The 24,895-nt window shown below is 48.2% G+C and overlaps 1 protein-coding gene across 1 annotated transcript in view; it reads left to right on the top strand.

The window, feature by feature from the left end:
* The first annotated feature begins 1,644 nt into the window (after positions 1-1,644).
* Positions 1,645-24,895, top strand: part of LOC141055843 (uncharacterized) — a 56,772-nt gene continuing 33,521 nt past the window's right edge. Inside the window, exon 1 of the mRNA XM_073552552.1 lies at positions 1,645-1,778. The gene's annotated coding sequence lies outside the window, so the exon portion shown is untranslated. The remainder of the gene's footprint in view (positions 1,779-24,895) is intronic.

Raw genomic sequence — 24,895 nt, 5'->3', positions numbered from 1 at the left:
CACACACGGCTCCGCTCCGTACACCTCGCACACACGCGGCTCCGCTCCGTACACCTCGTACACGCGCGGCTCTGCTCCGTACACCTCGTACACACTCTGCTCTGCTCCGTACACCTCGTACACTCGCGGCTCTGCTCCGTACACCTCGTACACACACGGCTCCGCTCCGTACACCTTGTACACACACGGCTCCGCTCCGTACACCTTGTACACACACGGCTCCGCTCCGTACACCTCGTACACACACGGCTCCGCTCCGTACACCTCGTACACACACGGCTCCGCTCCGCACACCTCGTACACACACGGCTCCGCTCCATACACCTCGTACACACACGGCTCCGCTCCATACACCTCGTACACACACGGCTCCGCTCCGTACACACACGGCTCCGCTCCGTACACCTCGCACACACGCGGCTCCGCTCCGTACACCTTGTACACACACGGCTCCGCTCCATACACCTCGTACACACACGGCTCCGCTCCATACACCTCGTACACGCGCGGCTCTGCTCCGTACACCTCGCACACACGCGGCTCCGCTCCGTACACCTTGTACACACACGGCTCCGCTCCATACACCTCGTACACACACGGCTCCGCTCCGTACACCTCGTACACACGCGGCTCCGCTCCGTACACCTCGTACACACACGGCTCCGCTCCATACACCTCGTACACACACGGCTCCGCTCCATACACCTCGTACACACACGGCTCCGCTCCGTACACACACGGCTCCGCTCCGTACACCTCGCACACACGCGGCTCCGCTCCGTACACCTCGTACACGCGCGGCTCTGCTCCGTACACCTCGTACACACACTGCTCTGCTCCGTACACCTCGTACACTCGCGGCTCTGCTCCGTACACCTCGTACACACACGGCTCCGCTCCGTACACCTTGTACACACACGGCTCCGCTCCGTACACCTCGTACACGCGCGGCTCTGCTCCGTACACCTCGTACACACTCTGCTCTGCTCCGTACACCTCGTACACTCGCGGCTCTGCTCCGTACACCTCGTACACACACGGCTCCGCTCCGTACACCTTGTACACACACGGCTCCGCTCCGTACACCTTGTACACACACGGCTCCGCTCCGTACACCTCGTACACACACGGCTCCGCTCCGTACACCTCGTACACACACGGCTCCGCTCCGTACACCTCGTACACACACGGCTCCGCTCCGTACACCTCGTACACACACGGCTCCGCTCCGTACACCTCGTACACACACGGCTCCGCTCCATACACCTCGTACACACACGGCTCCGCTCCGTACACACACGGCTCCGCTCCGTACACCTCGCACACACGCGGCTCCGCTCCGTACACCTCGTACACGCGCGGCTCTGCTCCGTACACCTCGTACACACACTGCTCTGCTCCGTACACCTCGTACACTCGCGGCTCCGCTCCGTACACCTTGTACACACACGGCTCCGCTCCGTACACCTCGTACACACACGGCTCCGCTCCGTACACCTCGTACACACACGGCTCCGCTCCGTACACCTCGTACACACACGGCTCCGCTCCGTACACCTCGTACACACACGGCTCTGCTACATCCACCCTGTAAACCCCTCCTGACCCCACACAGAAACTTCCCCTCATCCAGCACCATGACAACCAGCACAGCAGAGTCCTGCATACAGTGAGGCCCCTGATCATGTGACCCCTGACTCCTCCCTTCCTGTGACCTCATCACAGGTCCTGTGCGCACAGAGCAGCCATATATGTGGAGTGCGGCTCTGCGGGTGGAGGTAGGTGCTGGAGATTCCCCATTATTGGGCGCGTGAGACATTAACCCTTCAGCACTGAGTCTCTTTTGGGGTCTTTGTTGCCACTGTATAAGAATCATAACGTTTCTGTGCTGTTTCCTGTAATAGATACATACGACCCAACTCTGGGAGACAGGAAGGGAGAAGCGTATTGTTCTCATAGTACAGGGCCCCTTTATTGATTCCCACACAGTGTAATGCCCCTTAAGAAGTATGTATGATGCCCCCCACACAGTACATTGTTCCCAGAGTACCGCCGTCTTCCCACGCACACACAGTATAATGTTCCCACAGTACCGCCGTCTTCCCACGCACACACAGTATAATGTTCCCACAGTACCGCCGTCTTCCCACGCACACACAGTATAATGTTCCCACAGTACCGCCGTCTTCCCACGCACACACAGTATAATGTTCCCACAGTACCGCCGTCTTCCCACGCACACACAGTATAATGTTCCCACAGTACCGCCGTCTTCCCACGCACACACAGTATAATGTTCCCACAGTACCGCCGTCTTCCCACGCGCACACAGTATAATGTTCCCACAGTACCGCCGTCTTCCCACGCCCACACAGTATAATGTTCCCACTGTACCGCCGTCTTCCCACGCACACACACTATAATGTTCCCACTGTACCGCCGTCTTCCCACGCGCACACAGTATAATGTTCCCACAGTACCGCCGTCTTCCCACGCGCACACAGTATAATGTTCCCACAGTACCGCCGTCTTCCCACGCACACACAGTATAATGTTCCCACAGTACCGCCGTCTTCCCACGCACACACAGTATAATGTTCCCACAGTACCGCCGTCTTCCCACGCACACACAGTATAATGTTCCCACTGTACCGCCGTCTTCCCACGCACACACAGTATAATGTTCCCACTGTACCGCCGTCTTCCCACGCACACACAGTATAATGTTCCCACAGTACCGCCGTCTTCCCACGCACACAGAGTATAATGTTCCCACTGTACCGCCGTCTTCCCACGCACACACAGTATAATGTTCCCACTGTACCGCCGTCTTCCCACGCACACACAGTATAATGTTCCCACTGTACCGCCGTCTTCCCACGCACACACAGTATAATGTTCCCACAGTACCGCCGTCTTCCCACGCACACACAGTATAATGTTCCCACAGTACCGCCGTCTGCCCACGCACACACAGTATAATGTTCCCACAGTGCCGCCGTCTTCCCACGCACACACAGTATAATGTTCCCACTGTACCGCCGTCTTCCCACGCACACACAGTATAATGTTCCCACAGTACCGCCGTCTTCCCACGCACACACAGTATAATGTTCCCACAGTGCCGCCTGAGCTCCTGCAGTTGGAATAACTCCTGAGATTTTACAGTTGGAATGATCCCTCTGGAAAATGGTTTGACATATGGTAAAAAGAAAGTCCGCTCACCTAGTAGTTGAAGTCCAGCTTGCACAGAATCAGGGGGATCCACACCAGATATTTTGCTTAAGGAAAACAAAACTTGTTGTTCCAGCGTCTGGTAAATAGTTCTTTCTTTATTTTAAGTCCATTAAAAACTTAGCAAGACGCGTTTTGAGCGCTCACTTGCGTTCTTTATCACAGCTTGGCTACATAGGCAAAAGGATTTACTAAAATACTAAAGATGTGCCAATGAAAACAGTTGGAACAAGTCACATGACACAATTATGTCAATGAATACATTCATTAAGCAACAGGTGTATGAAAACAGTCAATAGTGATACATGATTGTCTTTGCAACCATTGTAATTTTTGTAAGTTTTTAATGAACTTAAGATAAAGAGAGAACTATTTACCAGATGCTGGAACAACAAGTTTATTTTTCCTTAAGTAAAATGGTTTTACCTTTGCTTGCACCCTTACATACAGTTGAAACCAGAAGTTTCCATACACTATATAAAAAGACACATACAGTGGGTATGGAAAGTATTCAGACCCCTTTAAATTTTTCACTCTTTGTTTAATTGCAGCCATTTGGTAAAATTCAAAAAAGTTCAATTTTTTTCTCACTAATGTACACTCTGCACCCCATCTTGACTGAAAAAAAAACATAAATGTAGAAATTTTTGCAAATTTATTAAAAACGAAAAAACGAAATATTACATGGTGATAAGTATTCAGACCCGTTGCTCAGACACTCATATTTCAGTCACATGCTGTCCATTTCCACGAGATCCTCCTTGAGATGGTTCTTCTCCTTCATTGGAGTCCAGCTGTGTTTAATTAAACTGATAGGACTTGATTTGGTAAGGCGCACACCTGTCTATATAAGACTTCACAGTGCATGTCAGACCAAATGAGAATCATGAGATCAAAGGAACTGGCCAAGGAGCTCAGAGACAGAATTGTGGCAAGGCACACATCTAGCCAGGGTTACAAAAGAATTTCTGCAGTACTCAAGGTTCCTAAGAGAACAGTGGCCTCCATAATTCTTAAATGGAAGAAGTTTGGGACCACCAGAAGTATTCCAAGACCTGGCCGTCCAGCCAAACTGAGCAATCGTGGAAGAGCCTTGGTGAGAGAGGTAAAGAAGAACACCAAGATCACCGTGGCAGAGCTCCAGAGATGCAGTAGGGAGATGGGAGAAAATTCCACAAAGTCAACTATCACTATAGCCCTCCACTAGTCGGGCCTTTATGGCAGAGTGACCTGCCAGAAACCTCTCCTCAGTGCAAGACATTTGAAAGCCCTCATAGAGTTTGCTAAAAAAACACATGAAGGACTCCCAGACTATGAAAAAAAAAGATTCTCTGGTCTGATGAGACAAAGATAGATCTTTTTGGTGATAATTCTAAGCAGTATGTGTGGGCAAAACCAGGCAGTGCTCATCACCTGCCCAATATAATCCCAACAGTGAAACGTGGTGGCAGCATCTTGCTATGGGGGTGTTTTTCAGCTGCAGGGACATGATGACAGGTTGCCATTGAAGGAAACATGAATGCGGCCAAGTACAGAGATATCCTGGATGAAAACCTCTTCCGCAGTGCTCTGGACCTCAGACTTGGCCGAAGGTTCACCTTCCAACAAGGCAATGACCCTAAGCACACAGTTAAAATAACAAAGAAGTGGCTTCAGAACAACTCTGTGACCATTCTTGACTGGCGCAGCCAGAGCCCTGACCTATACCCAACTGAGCATCTCTTGAGAGACCTGAAAATGGCTGTCTACCAACATTCACCATCCAACCTGACGGAACTGGAGAGGATCTGCAAGGAAGAATGGCAGAAGGTCCCCAATCGAGGTGTGAAAAACTTGTTGCATCATTCCCAAGAAGACTCATGGCTGTACTAGCTCAAAAGGGTGCTTCTACTCAATACTGAGCAAAGGGTCTGAATATTTATGACCATGTGATATTTCAGTTTTTCTTTTTTAATAAATTTGCAAAACTTTCTACATTTGTTTTTTTCAGTCAAGCTGGGGTGCAGAGTCTACATTAATGAGAAAAAATTGAACTTTTTATGAATTTACCAAATGGCTGCAATGAAACAAAGAGTGAAATATTTAAAGGGGTCTGAATACTTTCCGTACCCTATGTATTTTTTTCCGCAATATCTGACAAGGAATCAGAAGAAACCTTTCCCATTTTAGGTCAATTAGGATTACCATAATTATTATTTGTCAAGTGCCAGAATATGAGAGAGAGAATGTTTTAAGGCATTTTTATTACTGCAAAATCAAAAGTTTACATACATTTCATTAGTATTAGGTACCATTGCCCTTAACCTGAATGACTTGGGTTAAACGTTTGGGATATCCTTCCACAAGCTTCTTACAACAGTTGGTCGGAATTTGAGCCCATTCCGCCTGACAAAACTTGTGTATGTGATCCAGGTTTGTAGGTCTCCTTGCTCTCACCGTCCTTTTCAGCTTTGCCCATAAATTTTCATTAGGATTGAGATCAGGGCTTTGTGATGGCCACCCCAAAACAAAACATTGACTTTGTAATCCTAAAGCCACTTTGGCAGTATGCTTCGGGAGAATGTCCATTTGGAAGACCCATTTCCGTCTAATCTTTAACTTCCTGGCTGATGTCTTGAGATGTTGTTTCAGTAGTGCCACATAATCTTGTTTTCTCTAATAACCCCGCCAAGACGGCACACAGGAGGATGTCATCTCATCCTAATAGGGACAGGAAACACGAAAGAGGTCAAATAGCTCCTCCCATCTCCTTTCCCCAGTGTTTTTCCTGTCCCCCTATAGGGATGAAGAGGTCATCCTAGGAGTGCTCTGTGCCAGCGGTAGACACTAGAAAAAAATATATAGCCGGACAGCAGGAGATTGTTTGGTCTCACCTCTCGTCTCCTTGTGCTGTTCCTGACTCCATCGGACTCAGGACTTTCCCCTTCTAGTTTCTGCCTTCGGGTAAAGTCTAAGTGGGTCTTCAGGCTGGAGGCCTCTCTGAGCTCTCCAGCCCATCTCTTCCCCCCTTCTTACTTGGCTGGATCGGAGCAGCCGGGATGCAGCGAGGGAGGCTTGTTTCCGACTTCCCTAGCTGAAGCTTGCGTGGCGTGATCCGGGTGTCCGGAAGTGATGTCAGATGCTGGGTGTCTTTTGATCCCATCACTTCTGGGTTTGCGTTCCACAGTGGAACGCACCGAAGAAAAAGTGCAAGAGGCAGACTGATACATCCTGAAGGTTCCCTCAACACCTTAAACGTAGGGGGAGGAGTCCCTCTGACTCAGAGGAGGCGCTGATCCGGGCACCTGCATAAAAGAGCACCGGACAGAGGGCCAAGTAAGGTAGGACAAATTTGTGAGATTCCAGTTGGGCTTCCAGCCATGTGCTTAGGGCATGCGCACTTGCTCCCGCCCTCTTAAAGGGCTAGCATGTGCTATTTCCTCCGCTATTGACTGAGAACCATTATGTATGTATTGCTTCCTCCAAACTAGGGAGGTGCCTGAGCAACCTTCCTGTTTTGCAGTCTATGTTGCGTAAGGTTGTATACCAGTCTGTTATGAATGGGTCACCGAGGAGGATGGCAGGAACAGGCTAAGCCACCAGAAGACCAGAGAGGTTGGTAACTAAGCGAATTGCAGACCCCTGATTCTATCCGCACAACTAGCAGTAGCCGTGGAGCGTTCCTACGATGCCCTAGACACTTCGTCACAGCCGGAGGACTAACTAAGCCTAAAGACAGAAAGATGAAATCTAAACTGCCCCGCAGATCCCCAGAGAAATAGACTGCCCCCAAACATATATTGTCGGTGAAACAAGATGAGACACAAACACAGGCAGAGGACAGACTGAGCAAACGGTGGGGCCCAAGCTGTCTAGACATGACAGAAAAAGATACTGTCTGCAATCACGCACAAAACCCTGAAAAAGTCCAACACTTCTGATATACAAAAATACCTGAGATCACACGCTCACCCCAGCTAGATCATCACTCTGGTATAATCTGGCAGCAAGCAAAAAGATACTAACATAACAGGGGACTGAACAAGCTGCAACATATGAAGCAGGGCCCAGCGCTGCCCCCAGCAGTGAGCACGCAGACCCCTAGCAGTGAGCACGCAGACCCCTAGCAGCAAAACAGAAAGCAAAAAAAAGACACAACGAGATTAGCTGCAAAGGATTAGCAAAAGTATCACTTAGCTGAACATGCAGATCAGGCAGTGGACAAAAGAGCTCCAAATGCACACAGAGGAAAAAATCACCGGCAACCTTCAAGAGCAGCCAGCTCCATTATATGCTCCCAGCCAGCAATCCTAGATTCCCAATTATCGTCAGGTGGAGAACCTCCATCCACCTGGCCAGCTCCACTACTCTCAGTAACCACCAGAGGAAGCAGAGGGAGCTTCGGCTCAGAAATCCGAGCAAGGGAGTTCACAACACCTGTCCCTGCTGCAGATCCTGCCTGCTGCACTCTCACATGAATACTGTCTGCTGCACTCTTATACAAAGTCTGCCTGCTGCTCCATCCAGTCTGTCCTTCTTGGTCCACCTGCTGCACGACTGTTGGTCTGTCCTGGAGTGGCACCTGGTGTTCATTGGGAGCCAAGTCTTACCTCACCATCAGAGGCTCTATTCAGCAGTCCGCTGCTTGCTTGGTCACGCTCCTTCAGGCTCTCCTCTGTCCGTGGCATAGTAGTTCCACAAACTACGTCTGTGACATACAGGTCCTTCCTGCTCTGTATCTGTGGAACCCAGTGCTGTTTCGTTCCCTGTAAGTAAACAGGCATTGTATTCCCTCCATGGTGCAGGTACAGAACATAAGAAACTTATTTCCTTCTCCCATTTTTTTCAGGGGGACAAGCTACCTGCACCAAGGAGCAAATTCAAGGCCACGAGCTGCTGTTAGGCATTGGGTTCCTGTCGCTGCACAGCGGGAATCCCGAGCCTTGCTTCCAGCGGTCTCCCATTCCTCTCCAGCCACAGAGGAGGTTGCTCAACAAACTTGTTGGTCCCGGCGCTCTGCCCAGACCAGCTCCGTGGGTTTGCTTGCTGCTGCCACCTCTGGCACAGCTTTGGCAATGCAGGCTGCTCAGCAGCGAGATTCTCCAGGGACTAAGTCCTCATGTCGGGCCACTGAGCATGCCCGTGGAGTGATCTCCCATTGGAGATCGAAGGTCACGTGCTCAGGTCCTGCTCCTGTTCGGATTGGCCCATCCGAGAAGCCAGGAAGGTCCCGGACGCTCGCGGCTATAAAAGGTTCGCATGGCCGCTCGGCCATGCGCTAGGATAGACTGTATTTGCAGACTATTTGGAGTGAGTGATGTATGCACGTATGAATGTCTCTGGTGAATGACTCATTAAGAAACCCCTACCCTTGGTACGCATGTGTTGTGCAGCCTAGCCTGCTAGTGCCCAGGCTTAGGTGTAGGTAGGTCAGTGGTTGAGTCAGGCATCAGTCCTCACCAGGGACTCGGCACGCCTCAGTGCACGTGCTCCATAGCCAGCGCGCTCAGTGGGCCTAGAAGGACTCTAACCCCGTGTCCTTGGGTTAGAGTTCTGTGGCCGTACACTGTGCGCTCTTTTGGCCGGGCTCTGTGAGCTAAACAGGCTCCGGCATCTACGTTCAGCGGTTGTGCGGCTCTGTGCATTAACAGAGTTCGCCCCTGTTCACATTGGGTGACGTAACCCATGTGTGACTGGTTTCACACCGCTTAATTCTTCCGCCATTACTTAGCAGCAGTATACCCCCTCCGCAAGGTGGACCCCGGGCTGCGAACGCACCTACTATTATTTTATAATTTGGTGCGTTCCGCCAGCCCTTACATTATCCTAGCGCCAGGGTCTGGCTAATAATGGCGGACGAACAACGACTGCATAGATACATCCAGCAGCTGGAGGGTAGGTTGGCAGTGCTAGAGCGTTCCACCTCAGCTGCGGATGTTACTTCGGTCGCTGTTCGAGCAGCTACAGAGGCTGTCGCCTGTGTCTCCACGGCTAGCCCTGCCCCGACCTTGTCTCGCCTCCCGCTGCCCGAAAAGTTCTTGGGTGATAGTGCTTCATGCAGGGGTTTCGTGAGTCAGTGCTCCATTCACCTGGAGTTGCTGGCAACATGATTTCCCTCTGAGCGGGCCAAAGTGGGATTTATCATCTCCCTTCTGTCGGGCAGGGCTTTGGAGTGGGCCACCCCACTGTGGGAGCGTGGGGATCCCCTGGTACAGAGTGCCACCCATTTTCTGGTCACTTTGAAGCAGGTGTTCCTGGGGCCTCGGGTCATGCACGACACCGCACTGCAGTTGCTGGCCCTAACCCAGGGTTCGTCTCTGGTCAGTCAGTATGCCATCCTCTTCAGAACGCTGGCCTCAGAGCTGGAGTGGCCAGATAAGGTTCTCAAACCTATTTTCTGGAGAGGCCTGGCTGATCATGTCAAACACGCCCTGGCCACCAGGGAGGTGCCCACCACTTTGGAGGAGCTCATTATGGTCTCCACCCGAATCAACATTCGCTTCACTGAGCAAGGGCTGGAGCGCTCCAAGTCCTGCCAACAATATAGATTGGCACCAAACTTTGTTAGGCCGCTGGAACCCCTCAGCCTGCCGCCTGAGCCTCCAGAGGCCATGGAGGTGTCTAGCACTGGGTCCAGGGCCCAGTCCGCGCGGTTACCTTCAGTCTGCTTCCGTTGTCCACAGCGCCCGGGAAACGCTCCCGTCTAGTGGTTATCGGAGGGGGCCTACTCCGACTTTCTCCTCCAAGCTCCTGTTTAAAGGGGCGTTAGAATTTAATTCCGCTCTGGTGGTGGAGGTTTGTGTGGACTCTGGAGCGGAGGGCAATTTCATGTCATCTGCCTTCGCCCTACAACACGCAATCCCCCTGGTCCTGCCTCCTCAGCCAGTCACTATCAGAGGGGTGAATGGTGCGACACTCCTGTCCCAAATCACCCACCAGACGGCTCCACTGAGACTCTCACTCTCTCCTTCCCATCAGGAGATGCTGTCTCTTCTTGTCATGCCCGAAGGTATCAACCAGGTCCTTCTAGGAGTTCCCTGGTTACGAGCTCACTCTCCTCACATATAGTGGTCCTCGGGAAAAATCCTCGGTTGGAGCAAGTCCTGCGAGGGTAGGTGTCTGAGGGACTGCGTACAGGTCGCTACCTCTGAGGTTCCCGCAGATCTCTCCTCGCTTCCCAAGCCGTACCAGCAGTATGCAGACGTTTTCTCCAAGAAGGCGGCGGAGACCCTTCCGCCGCACCACCCTTATGACTGTCCTATTGACCTCTTGCCCGGTGCTGAGCCTCCCCGGGGTCGAGTCTACCCCCTATCTCTCTCAGAGACAGAAGCCATGTCTCAGTATATCAGGGAGAATCTAGCAAGAGGATTCATTAGGAAGTCGGTGTCTCCGGCGGGAGCGGGATTCTTCTTTGTCCAAAAGAAGAATGGAGAATTACGTCCGTGCATCGATTACAGGGGTCTTAACGCCATAACCGTTAAGAACAAGTATCCTCTACCCCGATATCGGAACTGTTCAATAGGCTACGGGGAGCGAGAGTGTTTACTAAGCTTGATCTGCGAGAAGCCTATAACCTGATTCGCATCCGTGAGGGGGACGAATGGAAGACGGCATTTAACACCAGAGATGGGCACTATGAATACCTGGTGATGCCCTTCGGGCAATGTAATGTGCCAGCCGTCTTCCAAGATTTTGTGAACGATATCTTCCGGGATATGCTTACCACCTCGGTAGTAGTCTATCTGGACGATATTCTCATTTACTCTCCAGATATTGACTCCCACCGGAGAGATTTTCGCAAAGTTTTCGATCTCCTGCGGGCAAACTCCCTTTACGCCAAGTTGGAGAAATGTGTGTTTGAGCAGGAGTCCTCGCCTTTCCTGGGCTATATCATCTCGGCCCAGGAGTTGGCCATGGATCCTGCCAAACTACAGGCGGTGATGGATTGGCAGGAGCCCCATTCTCTCAAATCGGTGCAGCGCTTTATGGGGTTCATAAATTACTATCGCCAAATCATCCCCCATTTCTCAACTTTGGTAGCGCCCTTGGTAGCCCTCATCAAGAAGGGTGCAAACCCCAAACTGTGGTCGGAAACTGTCTCCAAGGCCTTCGCCGCAATTAAATCCCATTTCGCTAGCGCTCCCATTCTACATCGCCCCGATGTAGATAAGCCCTTCATTCTGGAGGTGGATGCCTCTTCCGTCGGTGCTGGAGCGGTCCTGTTCCAGAAGGACTCGCAAGGTCGAAGCACCCATGCTTCTTCTCTAAGACCTTCACACCGGCGGAGAGGAATTATTCCATCGGGGACAAGGAGTTGCTAGAAATGAAGCTGGCCTTCTCAGAGTGGAGACACCTCCTGGAGGGGGCTCGCCATCCTTTCCAGGTGTTCACCGACCACAAAAATTTGGTCTATCTACAGACTGCCCAGCGGCTGAATTCTCGCCATGCCAGATGGTCCTTGTTCTTCTCCCGATTCCATTTCACCTTGCATTTTCTCTCCGGGGAGAAGAACGTCCGGGCCGACGCTCTTGTGTGTTAGAAACGCGTATATCTGCACAGAGATTGAAGCTTCAGAGACTGGGAGTTCTGTGGAAACTGTTTGGGTAAGAATACAAGGACAGAACAATGGAAAGGACACCATTGTAGGCATTTACTACAGGCCACCTGTGCAAGCTGAAGATATGGATGAACTCTTTATGCATCAAATGGCCAAGTTCTCCCAAAAATATGACATAGTTGTCATGGGAGATTTCAACTATCCAGACATTTGTTGGGAATCTCTCTCAGGCAAAACTAACAGGTCAAGGAAATTCTTATCCTCTCTTGCTGACAACTTTATCTTCCAAAAGGTAGGGGAGAAAACAAGGGGAACTGCTACCTTGGATCTAATCCTTATAAACAGGGAGGAAATGGTTGAGGAGGTAAAAGTGGCTGGGACCCTAGGAGGTAGCGACCATGCTATTTTAGAATTTTGGATAACTAGAGGAGGAAGACCTGTGAAGACTCAGACGTCAAGGTTAGATTTCAGAAAGGCAGATTTTAAGGGATTCAGAAAGAGAATTGGAGGGATCCAATGGCTGGATATCCTTAAAGACAAAAATGTCCAGGAAGGATGGGAAATCTTGAAAAATGAAATTCTCAAAGCACAATTGTTAACAATTCCGAAAAGAGGGAAGAATAGGAAGCATTTAAGGAAGCCAGGATGGATGAACACAGAACTTAAGCACATGCTAAAATGGAAGAAAAAAATGTTTATAAAATGGAAAGAGGGAGGCATATCTAAAGAAGAATATAATGCTGTCTGCAGAACCTGCAGGTCACAAATCAGATTATCTAAAGCTGACAATGAATTGAGGCTTGCAAGAGATGTCAAAAGCAATAATAAAGGATTTTGGGGATATGTCAAAAGTAAAAGAAAAGTCAAAGATGCTATAGGATTTTTACAGGATGAAAATGATGAAATGGTAAGACAGGATGTTGAGAAGGCCGAACTTTTAAATTCCTATTTTGCATCTGTTTTCTCTCAGAAAGGAAATGTGACATCAACTGTTCTTCACTGTCCTATTAAGGGAATAGAAGAATCCAGGATATCTATAAACAGAAAGATAGTGAGGAAACACTTAGCTAACCTAAATGAATTCAAGTCTCCAGGTCCAGATGAATTACACCCCAGAGTACTGAAGGAGATAGCAGAAGAAATTTTTGAACCCCTCTCCATAATATTTGAAAATTCTTGGAGAACAGGAGAAGTCCCGGAAGACTGGAGAAGAGCAAATGTTGTTCCTATCTTCAAAAAGGGGAAGAAGGTGGACCCAGGCAACTATAGGCCGGTGAGTCTGACTTCTATACCAGGAAAGATCTTTGAACAAATTATTAAACAACATGTATGTCAGTACCTGGATAAGAATGAAGTGATTAAACAGAGTCAGCATGGGTTTGTAACTAATAAGTCATGTCAGACTAACTTAATTTCCTTCTATGACGGAATCACTGATTGGGTGGATCAAGGAAATGCTGTAGATATAGTATATCTTGACTTCAGCAAAGCATTTGACAAAGTATCTCATACAATCCTTATTGAAAAAATGACTAAGTATGGAATGGACAAGGCAACTGTTAGGTGGATTCATAACTGGCTTAGTGATCGGACCCAAAGAGTGGTCGTAAATGGCAGCACATCCAGTTGGAAGAATGTCTCAAGTGGGGTACCACAGGGCTCTGTCCTGGGCCCTTTATTGTTCAACATCTTTATCAACGATTTAGATGAAGGAATTGAGGGTAAACTGATTAAATTTGCTGATGACACAAAGCTAGGAGGGATAGCTAATACTAGAGAAGAGAGAGAGAGGATTCAAAAAGATATAAATAAACTGGAGAAGTGGGCAGCAACTAACAGAATGGTTTTTAACAGGGAAAAATGCAAAGTACTACATCTGGGCAATAAAAATGAAAAAAGCATATACAGAATGGGAGGAATAGGCCTAAGCAACAGCACATGTGAAAAAGACTTGGGTATACTAATAGATCACAAACTGAATATGAGTCAACAGTGTGATGCAGCAGCAAAAAAAGCAAATGCAATTCTAGGATGTATTAACAGAAGCATACAGTCTAGATCACGTGAAGTCATTATTTCCCTCTACTCCTCTTTGGTCAGACCTCATCTGGAATATTGTGTCCAGTTTTGGGCACCACATTTTAAAAAAGACATCAACAAACTGGAGCAAGTTCAGAAAAGAGCAACCAGAATGGTGACCGGTCTGCAAACCCTGTCTTATGAGGAAAGGTTGCAGGATTTGGGATTGTTTAGTTTGCAAAAGAGAAGACTGAGTGGAGACTTAATAGCTGTCTACAAATATCTCAAGGGCTGTCACATTGTAGAAGGATCATCTTTATTCTCATTTGCACAAGGAAAGACTAGAAGCAATGGGATGAAACTGAATGGGAGGAGACACAGATTAGATATTAGAAAAAACTTTTTGACAGTTAGAGTGATCAATGAGTGGAACAAGCTGACACGAGAAGTGGTGAGTTCTCCTTCAATGGATGTCTTCAAACAGAGGCTGGACAGACATCTGACTGGGATGATTTAGCGAATCCTGCTTTGAGCAGGGGGTTGGACCAGATGGCCCAGGAGGTCCCTTCCAACTCTACGATTCTATGATTCTATGATTCTTTCTCGCTCTGTGGTGTCATCAGAGGAGGAGGAGCCTCGGCTGATAGTTCCATCGGAGAGTCTGAGGACCGTGGCTCCGGTTGCTCTCGAGTCGGTACCTCCGGGCAAGACTTTTGTCCCTGCCCATCTGCGACCGGAGGTCCTCTCTCTTGGGGCTCGTTCGTTCAGGGTGGGGGGACATTTTGGGACCAAACGGACCTCTGATCTCCTGGCGAGGACGTACTGGTGGCCGCATATGGCTCGTGACGTCGGGGACTATATTCAGCCGTACGTCTCTTGCACCCAGAATCGGTCCTCTCGGCAGTGGCCCGCTGGGTTACTCTATCCCCTGCCGGTAGAGGACAGGCCCTGGGAGATGGTCGGTATGGACTTTGTGGTGGGTCTGCCAAGTCCAGTGGCAGCACCGTCATTTGGGTGGTCACCGATCATTTCTCCAAGATGGTGCATCTGGTACCACTCTCGCGGCTACCTTGTGCACGGGGCCTGGCAGCGTTGTTTATTAAACATGTTTTCTGCCTGCACGGCATGCCGGATAAGATTGTCAGCGACCGGGGTCCTCAGTTTGCATCTCAGTTCTGGAGAGAGCTCTGTTCTCTGCTCAGCATTGAGCTAAATCTCTCCTCGGCCTATCATCCCGAGACGAACGGGTTGGTTGACAGAGCCAACCAGACCCTGGTGACATATCTGCGACATTTTGTCTCGGCCAGGCAGGATGATTGGGCATCCTTGCTGCCGTGGGCGGAGTTCGCTTTGAACAAAGCTGTGGCCGATTCCACCGATCAGACCCCATTCCTCTTAAATTACGGCCAGCATCCGCGCGTCCCCATGCTCATGCCGGTGTCATCCATCGACTCTAGGGTGGCAGACTGGGCGGTGGAGGCACGTGACATTTGGGATCGCACGCAGGATGCTATCCAGGCCTCCAAGGAGAGAATGAGGGTCTCCGCTGACGCACACAGGCGTCCTGCTCTGACCTTCGCCCCTGGCGACTTAGTGTGGCTTTCTGCCCGAAACATCAGGCTGCGGGTTGAATCCGCTAAGTTCGCACCGCGCTATATTGGCCCTTTCAAGGTCCTCGAGCAGATCAACCCTGTGGTCTACCGCCTGGCCCTTCCACCACACTTGGCTATCTCCGACACGTTTCACGTGTCTCTCCTTAAGCGGGTTTTCTGAGCCATCTGACGGGACATCGGACCTGTCGTCAGACGAGTTTGAGGTCAATGCTATCATGGGATGCAAGGTGATGCGGGGCAAAAAGTTTTACTTGGTGGATTGGAAGGGTCATGGTCCAGAGGCTCGGACCTGGGAGCCGGTGGAGAACATCCACGCTCCTCTTCTCAATGCGGAATTTGAGCGCAACGAGGCTCAGACAGGAGGGGTCCCTAGGAAGGGGGGTAATGTTAGGCGTCAGGTTCCTGTCGCTGCACAGCGGGAATCCCGAGCCTTGCTTCCAGCGGTCTACCATTCCTCTCCAGCCGCAGAGGAGGTTGCTCAGCAAACTTGTCAGTCCTGGCGCTCTGCCCAGACCAGCTCCGTGGGTTTGCTTGCTGCTGCCACCTCTGGCACAGCTTTGGCAATGCAGGCTGCTCAGCAGCGAGATTCTCCAGGGACTAAGTCCTCATGTCGGGCCACTGAGCATGCCTGTGGAGTGATCTTCCATTGGAGATCGAAGGTCAAGTGCTCAGGTCCTGCTCCTGTTCGGATTGGCCCATCCAAGAAGCCAGGAAGGTCCCGGACGCTCGCGGCTATTAAAGGTTCGCATGGCCGCTTGGCCATGCGCTAGGATAGACTCTATTTACAGACTATGTGGAGTGAGTGATGTATGCACGTATGAATGTCTCTGGTGAATGACTCCTTAAGAAACCCCTACCCTTGGTACGCATGTGTTGTGCAGCCTAGCCTGCTAGCGCCCAGGCTTAGGCGTAGGTAGGTCAGTGGTTGAGTCAGGCATCAGTCCTCACCAGGGACTCAGCACGCCTCAGTGCACGTGCTCCATAGCCAGCGTCTATAGCGGCGCTCGCGGCAGCAACGCCGCACGCTCAGTGGGCCTAGAAGGACTTTCTAACCCCGTGTCCTTGGGGTAGAGTTCTGTGGCCGTAACCCATGGTGCGTTCCGCCAGCCCTAACAGCTGCTAGTGTGCAATCTGCTCAAAAAGATGGTATCTTCACTTAGAAAGCACGATGCCAAGAATGTTCAGATAAAATAGTTAAAGCGCAGCCCTCCTTAAGGAAGGAAATTAAAGGGATAGTCCGCCAGGAAATACAGTCCTGCCCCCTAGATTATGTAGTCAAGCGGAAAAGGGAGTTTAGGAGGAGGGTGGGGGGGCATTTTGGCTATACATGCCATGGTTGGGACACTCCTTTAGGGAGACACATGAACAGTGTACATCAAGGTGAAACCGGAGACATCTCCTTTTGTATCATTGAGGTGGTTAAACCCAATGTGAGAGGAGGTGATCACAACAGATGTATCCTCAAAAAGGAAAGAATTTTTAGACTGGATTCACTAGCAACTAAGGCACTCGATTAACACATTTCCTATGCCTGTGTAGTGTGAATACAGCCCCATTCTGGATTACATTTTGGATTTTATACTCTACCCATAGCTACTCAGTTACCTGTGAATGGGGTTCACATACTGTCCATCATCGAGATATCTGAGCTTCTATATCAGAAATATTTCTTACTAGCTGAGGAGCCCGGCGCTGCACTGGCATAGTAACTAACTATGGTTAGTTATAACAAATTATGATTAAATCTACATTATATGTATAAAGCTGAGTGTAGAGCCTCGCCCACTCCGCATAGCCACATTCACTATAATATCCCACATCATCACGTCAGCCAGAGCTACCGGACTACTACCACTAATATCCCACATCGTCCCGTCAGCCAGAGCCACCGGACTACTCTCCCTAATATCCCACATCATCCCGTCAGCCAGAGCCACCGGACTACTACCCCTAATATCCCACATCATCCCATCAGCCTGGGGTCAGAGCCAGAGCGCAGAGTGGATTTGCCCTTCCTTCCATACCGGGGATCCCTTTAAGAAAGGCCTGGGGTTAAAACCAAAGCGCTGGATGGATTTGCCCTGACTTCCATACCAATGATCCCTTTAAGAGAGGCCTGGGGTCAGAATCGGAGCGCTGAGAGATTTGCCCTAACTTCCATACCCGAGATCCCTTTAAGAGAGGCCTGGGGTCTTTACCAAAGTGCAGAGTGGAATTGCCCTCACTTCTGTACTGGGGATCCCTGTAAGAGAGGCCTGGGGTCAGAAACAGAGTGCTTATTGGAATTGCTCTAACTTCCATACCAATGATTCCTTTAACCCATTCACCCCCCAAGGGTGGTTTGCACGTTCATGACCGGGCCAATTTTTACAATTCTGACCACTGTACCTTTATGAGGTCATAACTCTAGAACGCTTCTATGGATCCCGGTGATTCTGACATTGTTTGCTCGTGACATATTGTACTTCATGTTAGTGGTAAAATTTCATTCAAATAAGGCTGGTTTCACATTAGCGCATTTTATGCGCGCGCACGGCCGGGGGTAGCTCCGCCCCCGAGCCGGCTCTCTGCCCGGCGTGCCCGCCCCTTCCTTGTAGCGCCGCCTCCTAGCGCACAGCGGCGCCTGCGATCGGCGCACCCTATCTTTAGCATAGGGTGCGCCGATCGTGCGCAGGTCGTGCGCTAGTTGCGCTTTGACCTGCGCTGCGCACTTTTGACGGTGCGCAGTGCGCGCCAAAATCGAACTTTTCGGATTTTGGCGCGCACGGCGCAGGTCAAAGCGCAACTAGCGCACGACCTGCGCACGATCGGCGCACCCTATGCCAAAGATAGGGTGCGCCGATCGCAGGCGCCGCCGTCCGCTAGGAGGCGGCGCTACAGGCAAGGGGCGGGCACGCCGGGCAGAGAGCCGGATCGGGGGCGGAGCTACCCCCGGCCGTGCGTGCGCATAAAATGCGCTAATGTGAAACCAGCCTTACTTGCGTTTATTTGTGAAAAAAACGGAAATTTGGCAAAAATTTTGAAAATTTCGCAATTTTCCAACTTTGAATTTTTATGCCCTTAAATCACAGAGATATGGCACAAAAAAAACTTGATAACTAACATTTCCCACATGTTTACTTTACATCAGCACAATTTTGGAACCAAAATTTTTTTTTGTTAGGAAGTTATAAGGGTTAAAAGTTGGCCAGCGATTTCTCATTTTTACAACACCATTTTATTTTTATGACCACATCACATTTGAAGCCACTTTGAGGGGTCTATATGATAGAAAATACCCAAAAGTGACACCATTCTAAAAACTGCACCCCTTAAGGTGCTCAAAACCACATTCAAGAAGTTTATTAACCCTTTAGGTGCGTCACAGGAATTTTTTTGAATATTTAAAAAAAAATGAACATCTAACTTTTTTTCACAAAAAAAATAATTCAGGTTCAATTTTTTTTATTTTACCAAGGGTAACAGGAGAAATGGGACTGCAAAAGTTATTGTGCAATTTGTCCTGAGTACGCTGATACCTGATTTGTGGGGGGGAACGACTGTTTCGGCGCATGGCAGAGCTCAGAATGGAAGGAGCGCCGTTTGACTTTTTCAATGCAAAATTGGCTGGAATTCAGATCGGACGCCATGTCACGTTTGGAGAGTCCCTGATGTACCTAAACAGTGGAAACCCCCTACAAGTGACCCCATTTTGGAAACTAGACCCCCCAAGGAACTTATCTATTATGTGGTGAGAACTTTGAACCCACAAGGGCTTTACAGAAGTTTATAACGTACAGCGGTACAATTAAAAAATCATATTTTTTCCACAAAAATGATCTTTTCACCCCAATTTTTATTTTCCCAAGGGTAACAGGACCCTAAAAGTTATTGTGCAATTTGTCCTGAGTACGCTGATACCCCACATATGGGGGTAAACCACTATTTGGGCGCATGGCAGAGCTCGGAAGGGAAGCAGCGCCATTTGACGTTTTTGGCTGGAATTGAGATTGGACACCATGTCGCGATTGGAAAACCCCTGATGTACCTAAACAGTGGAAACCCCCCACAAATGACACCATTTTGTAAACTAGACCCCCCAAGGAACTTATCTAGATGTGTGGTGAGCACTTTGAACCCCCAGTGCTTCACAGAAGTTTATAACGCCCGGGCGTGAAAATAAAAAATTCATATTTTTTCCACAAACATGATCTTTTAGTCACCATTTTTTTTATTTTCCCAAGGGTAACAGGAGAAATTGGACCCCAAAAGTTGTTGTCCAATTTGTCCTGAGTATGCTGATACCCCATATGTGGGAGAAAACTACTGTATGGGCACACGTCGGGGATCGGAAAGGAAGTAGTGACGTTTTGGAATGCAGACATTGATGGAATGGTCTGCGGGTGTCATGTTGCCTTTGGAGAGCCCCTAATGTACCTAAACAGTGGAAACACCTACAAATGACCCCATTTTGGAAACGAGAACCCCTAAGGAACTTATCTAGATGTGTGGTGAGCACTTTGAACCCCCAAGGGCTTCACAGAAGTTTATAATGCCCGGGCATGAAACTAAAAAAATCGTATTTTTTCCACAAACATGATCAATTAGTCCCCAATTTTTTCATTTTCCCAAGGGTAACAGGAGAAATTGGACCGCAAAAGTTGTTGTCCAATTTGTCATGAGTACGCTGACACCCCATATGTGGGAGAAAACTACTGTATGGACACACGTCGGGGCTCGGAAGGGAAGCAGTGCCATTTTGGAATGCAGACTTTGATGGAATGGTCTGCGGGTGTCATGTGCGTTTGGAGAGCCCCTGATGTACCTAAACTATTGAAACTCCCCACAAGTGACCCCATTTTGGACACTAGACCCCCCCACGGAACTTATCTAGATGTGTGGTGAGCACTTTGAACCCCCAAGTGCTTCACAGAAGTTTATAACGCTCGGACGTGAAAATAAAAAAATCATATTTTTCCACAAAAATGATATTTTTGCCCCCAATTTTTTATTTTCCTAAGGGTAACAGGAGAAATTGGACCCCAATAATTGTTTTGCAATTTGTCCTGAGTAGGCTGATACCCTACATGTGGGGGTAAAACACTGTTTGGGCGCATGGCAGAGCTTGGAAGGGAAGGAGCACCATATGACTTTTTCAACTCAGAATTGGCTGGAATTGAGATCAGACGCAATGTTGCATTTGGAGAGCCCCTGATGTGCCCAAACAGTGGAAACCCCCAATTCTAACTCCAACCCGAACCCCAGCACACCCCTAACCCTAATCTCAGCCCTAACCCTAGCCCTAACCCTAACCCTAATGGAAAAATGGAAATAAATACATTTTTTTTAATTTTATTATTTTTCCCTAACTAAGGGGGTGATAACGGGGGGTTTGATTTACTATTTATGGCGGTTTTTATTTTTGGCAGCTGTCGCACGCTAAAAGACGCTTTATATTGTAAAAATAGTTTTTGCATCACTACATATTGAGAGCTATAATTTTTCCGTATTTTGACCCACTGAGTCATGTGAGGTCTTATTTTTTGCGGGACAAGTTGACGTTTTTATTGGTACCATTTTCGGGCACGTGACTTTTTTGACCGCTTTTTATTCCGATTTTTGGGACGCAGAATGAACAAAAACCAGCGTTTCATGAATTTCTTTTGGGGGAGTGCGTTTACACCGTTCCGCGTGCGGTAAAATTGATAAAGCGATTTTATTCTTCGGGTCAGTACGGTTACAGCAATACCTCATTTAGGTCGTTTTTTTATGTTTTGTCGGTTTTTTGCAATGAAAACTATTTTATATAAAAAATAATTATTTTTGCATCGCTTTATTCTGCGAGCTATAACTTTTTTATTTTTTCGCTCATGATGCTGTGTGGTGGCTCGTTTTTTGCGGGACAAGATGACGTTTTCAGCGGTACTATGGATATTTATATGCGTCTTTTTGATCGCGCGTTATTACACTTTTTGTTTGGCGGTATGATAATAAATCATTATTTTTTGCTTCGTTTTTTATTTTTATTTTTTAAGGGGTTCGCTAAAGGGGTTAACTAATGGGACAGTTTTATAGGGCGGGTCGTTACGGACGCGGCGATACCTAATATGTGTACTTTTATTGTTTTGGGGTTTTTTTATTTTCAAAAAATGAATTTATTGGGGAATATTTTTTTTTTTTTTACTAATTTATTTGGCGATTTTTTTAAAAAATTATTTTTACACTTTTTTTTTATTTTTTTTTCACTTTATTACATAGTCCCAGGTGGGACATCACTGTCCTGTGACAGATCGCTGATCTGTCACATCACAGATCACTGTGACAGATTAGCAATCTGTCACAGGCATTGAAGAAGACTTCCTCTTGCCTGCGCTTTGCAGGCACTGAGGAAGCCAGCTTCCTCCAGGCCCCCGAAGGCCCCCGTTGCCATCTTGGATTCGGGGGCCTGGAGGAAAGGAGCCCCCCGCAGCAGCGCTGCACATTGCGCTGCCGTGGGGGGCTCAGGGAAGCACGGAGGGAGCCCCCTCCCTGCCGATGCTTCCCTTTAACTCCCAGTACACCGCGATCATGTTTGATCGCGGTGTGCAAGGGGTTAACGTGTCGGGGGCGGTCCGTGACCGCCCCTGACACATTGTGCCGGGTGTCAGCTGTGATAATCAGCTGTCACCCGGCCGCGATCAGCGGCGCTCACCACGTGGGCGCCGCTGATCGCGGTAGACGTACTATCCCGTCCATGGGCATAGGGGCCCGGGTCCCATGGACGGGATAGTACGTCGGATGTCAGGAAGGGGTTAAGAGACCCTGGGGTCAGAACCAGAGAGCTGAGTGGAACGGTCCTAACTTGCATACTGGGGATCCGTTTAAGAGAGGCCTGGGGTCAAACTAAAGCGCTGGATGAATTTGCCCTAACTTCCATACCGGAGATCCCTTTAAGAGGGAAGATGTATGATATGTACAGTATATTGGGCACAGGAGGGGGGATTTATTTCTGTCATGTGCGCTCTGCTCCTTTCTGGGGGGCAGACAATGGCTGGGAGCTTATGTTTCCGGGGTGCTAGTTTTCTACCACCAAGTCAGTGTCTGCTGAGGTGCTGTCATGGAGTGAGAAAACTGTTGCTCATAGCAACCAATCACAGCTCAGCTTCTTTTAAGCAGCTCTGGTGAAATGAAAGATGCTTCGTGATTGGTTGGTGACACACACACACACACACACACACACACACACACACACATTCAATTTTATATATAGAGATCAGTTATATCCCACATATATTATTTAGTAATTAACAAGTGTGGTGATCCTTGTGTATCTCTAATTATGCATTTGAAAGTCAAATATTATATTACTATTTAGGAACATACTGTGGGCCATCATCCCATGTTTTATCTTGAGATAATGTATGTCTACATGCCTATTGCATGACAGGAAGATGTGCCATACTTATGTGCCATACTTATTAAAATGATAGTGTTGGTCCCCTTAAAAATAGTCTGGGTGAAATGGTGGATGAGGATGAGGAAAAAGCCAATATGCTAAATGACTTTTTTTCAACAGTATTTACACAAGAAAATCCCATGATGGATAACATGATCAGGGATAAAAATTCTCCATTAAATGTCACCTGCTTAACCCAGCAGGAAGTACGGCGGCGTCTACAAATCACTAAAATTGACAAATCCCCGGGCCCGGATGGGATACACCCCCGAGTACTGCAGGAATTAAGCACAGTCATTGATAGACCACTATTTTTAATCTTTAAAGATTCCATAATAACAGGGTCTGTACCACAGGACTGGCGTATAGCAAATGTGGTGCCAATATTCAAAAAGGGGACAAAAACTGAACTTGGAAATTATAGGCCTGTAAGTTTAACCTCAACTGTGGGTAAAATCCTGGAGGGTTTTCTAAGAGATACTATACTGGAGTATCTGGAGAAGAATAACCTTATGACCCAATATCAACATGGGTTTACAAGAGACCGTTCCTGTCAGACTAATCTGATAAGCTTTTATGAAGAGGTAAGTTCCGGACTGGACCAAGGGAATGCAGTGGACGTGGTGTACATGGACTTTTCAAAAGCTTTTGATACGGTGCCACACAAAAGGTTGATACATAAAATGAGAACAATGGGGATAGGGGAAAATATGTGTAGGTGGGTTAAGAGCTGGCTCAGGGATAGGAAACAAAGGGTGGTTATTAATGGAGCACACTCGGACTGGGTCACGGTTAGCAGTGGGGTACCACAGAGGTCAGTTTTGGGCCCGCTTCTTTTTAACATATTTATTAATGACCTTGTAGGGGGCATAGAGAGTAGAATTTCAATATTTGCAGATGACACTAAACTCTGCAGGGTAATTAATACAGAGGAGGACAATTTTATATTACAGGAGGATTTATGTAAACTAGAAGCTTGGGCTGATAAATGGCAAATGAGCTTTAATGGGGATAAATGTAAGGTCATGCACTTGGGTAGAACGAACAAGTTGTATAATTATGTGTTTAATTGTAAAACACTGGGCAAAACAGTCACTGAAAAAGACCTGGGTGTATGGGTGGACAACAAACTCACATTTAGTGGCCAGAGTCAAGCAGCTGCTGCAAAGGCAAATAAAATAATGGGATGCATTAAAAGAGGCATAGATGCTCATGAGGAGAACATAATTTTACCTCTATATAAGTCACTAGTGCGACCACACTTAGAATACTGTGTACAGTTCTGGTCTCCGGTGTATAAGAAAGACATAGCTGAACTGGAGCGGGTGCAGAGAAGAGCGACCAAGGTTATTAGGGAACTAGGGGGTCTGCAATACCAAGACAGGTTATTACACTTGGGGTTATTTAGTTTGGAGAATCGAAGGCTTAGGGGTGATCTTATTACAATGTATAAATATATGTGGGGACAATACAAAGACCTTTCTAATGATCTTTTTACTCTTAGACCTGTGACGGGGACAAGGGGGCATCCTCTACGTCTGGAGGAAAGAAGGTTTAAGCATACTCACAGACGCGGATTCTTTACTGTAAGAGCAGTGAGACTATGGAACTCTCTGCCATATGATGTTGTAATGAGTGATTCACTACTAAAATTTAAGAAGGGACTGGATGCCTTTCTTGAAAAGTATAATATTACAGGGTATATACACTAGTCTCCTTAATATTGCGTTGATCCAGGGAGCTAGTCTGATTGCCGTATGTGGAGTCGGGAAGGAATTTTTTTCCCCAATGTGAAGCTTACTGTTGCCACATGGGTTTTTTTTGCCTTCCTCTGGATCAACATGTTAGGGCAAGTTAGGATAGGATATGGGTTGAACTAGATGGACTTAAAGTCTCCCTTCAACCTTAATTACTATGTTACTATGTTATTAGTCTCCCATGATGCTGATCTCAGAGAACTTTTCTATACTGATGGAATGCCATCCAAATCCTTTGTGCGCTCCGACGTGGAACACATGTTTCTAGATATGTGCAGTCACAGACAACAATCTTAGATGCACTCTGGCGTGGAACGCATAA

The sequence above is a fragment of the Dendrobates tinctorius genome, unplaced genomic scaffold (genome assembly GCF_039654945.1).
Source record: "Dendrobates tinctorius isolate UK_male_01 unplaced genomic scaffold, ASM3965494v1 ptg000192l, whole genome shotgun sequence".
In the NCBI taxonomy this organism is placed as follows: Eukaryota; Metazoa; Chordata; class Amphibia; order Anura; family Dendrobatidae; genus Dendrobates; species Dendrobates tinctorius.
Note: the sequence above shows the minus strand (reverse complement) of the source record. Positions and strands in the feature narration are given on the sequence as shown.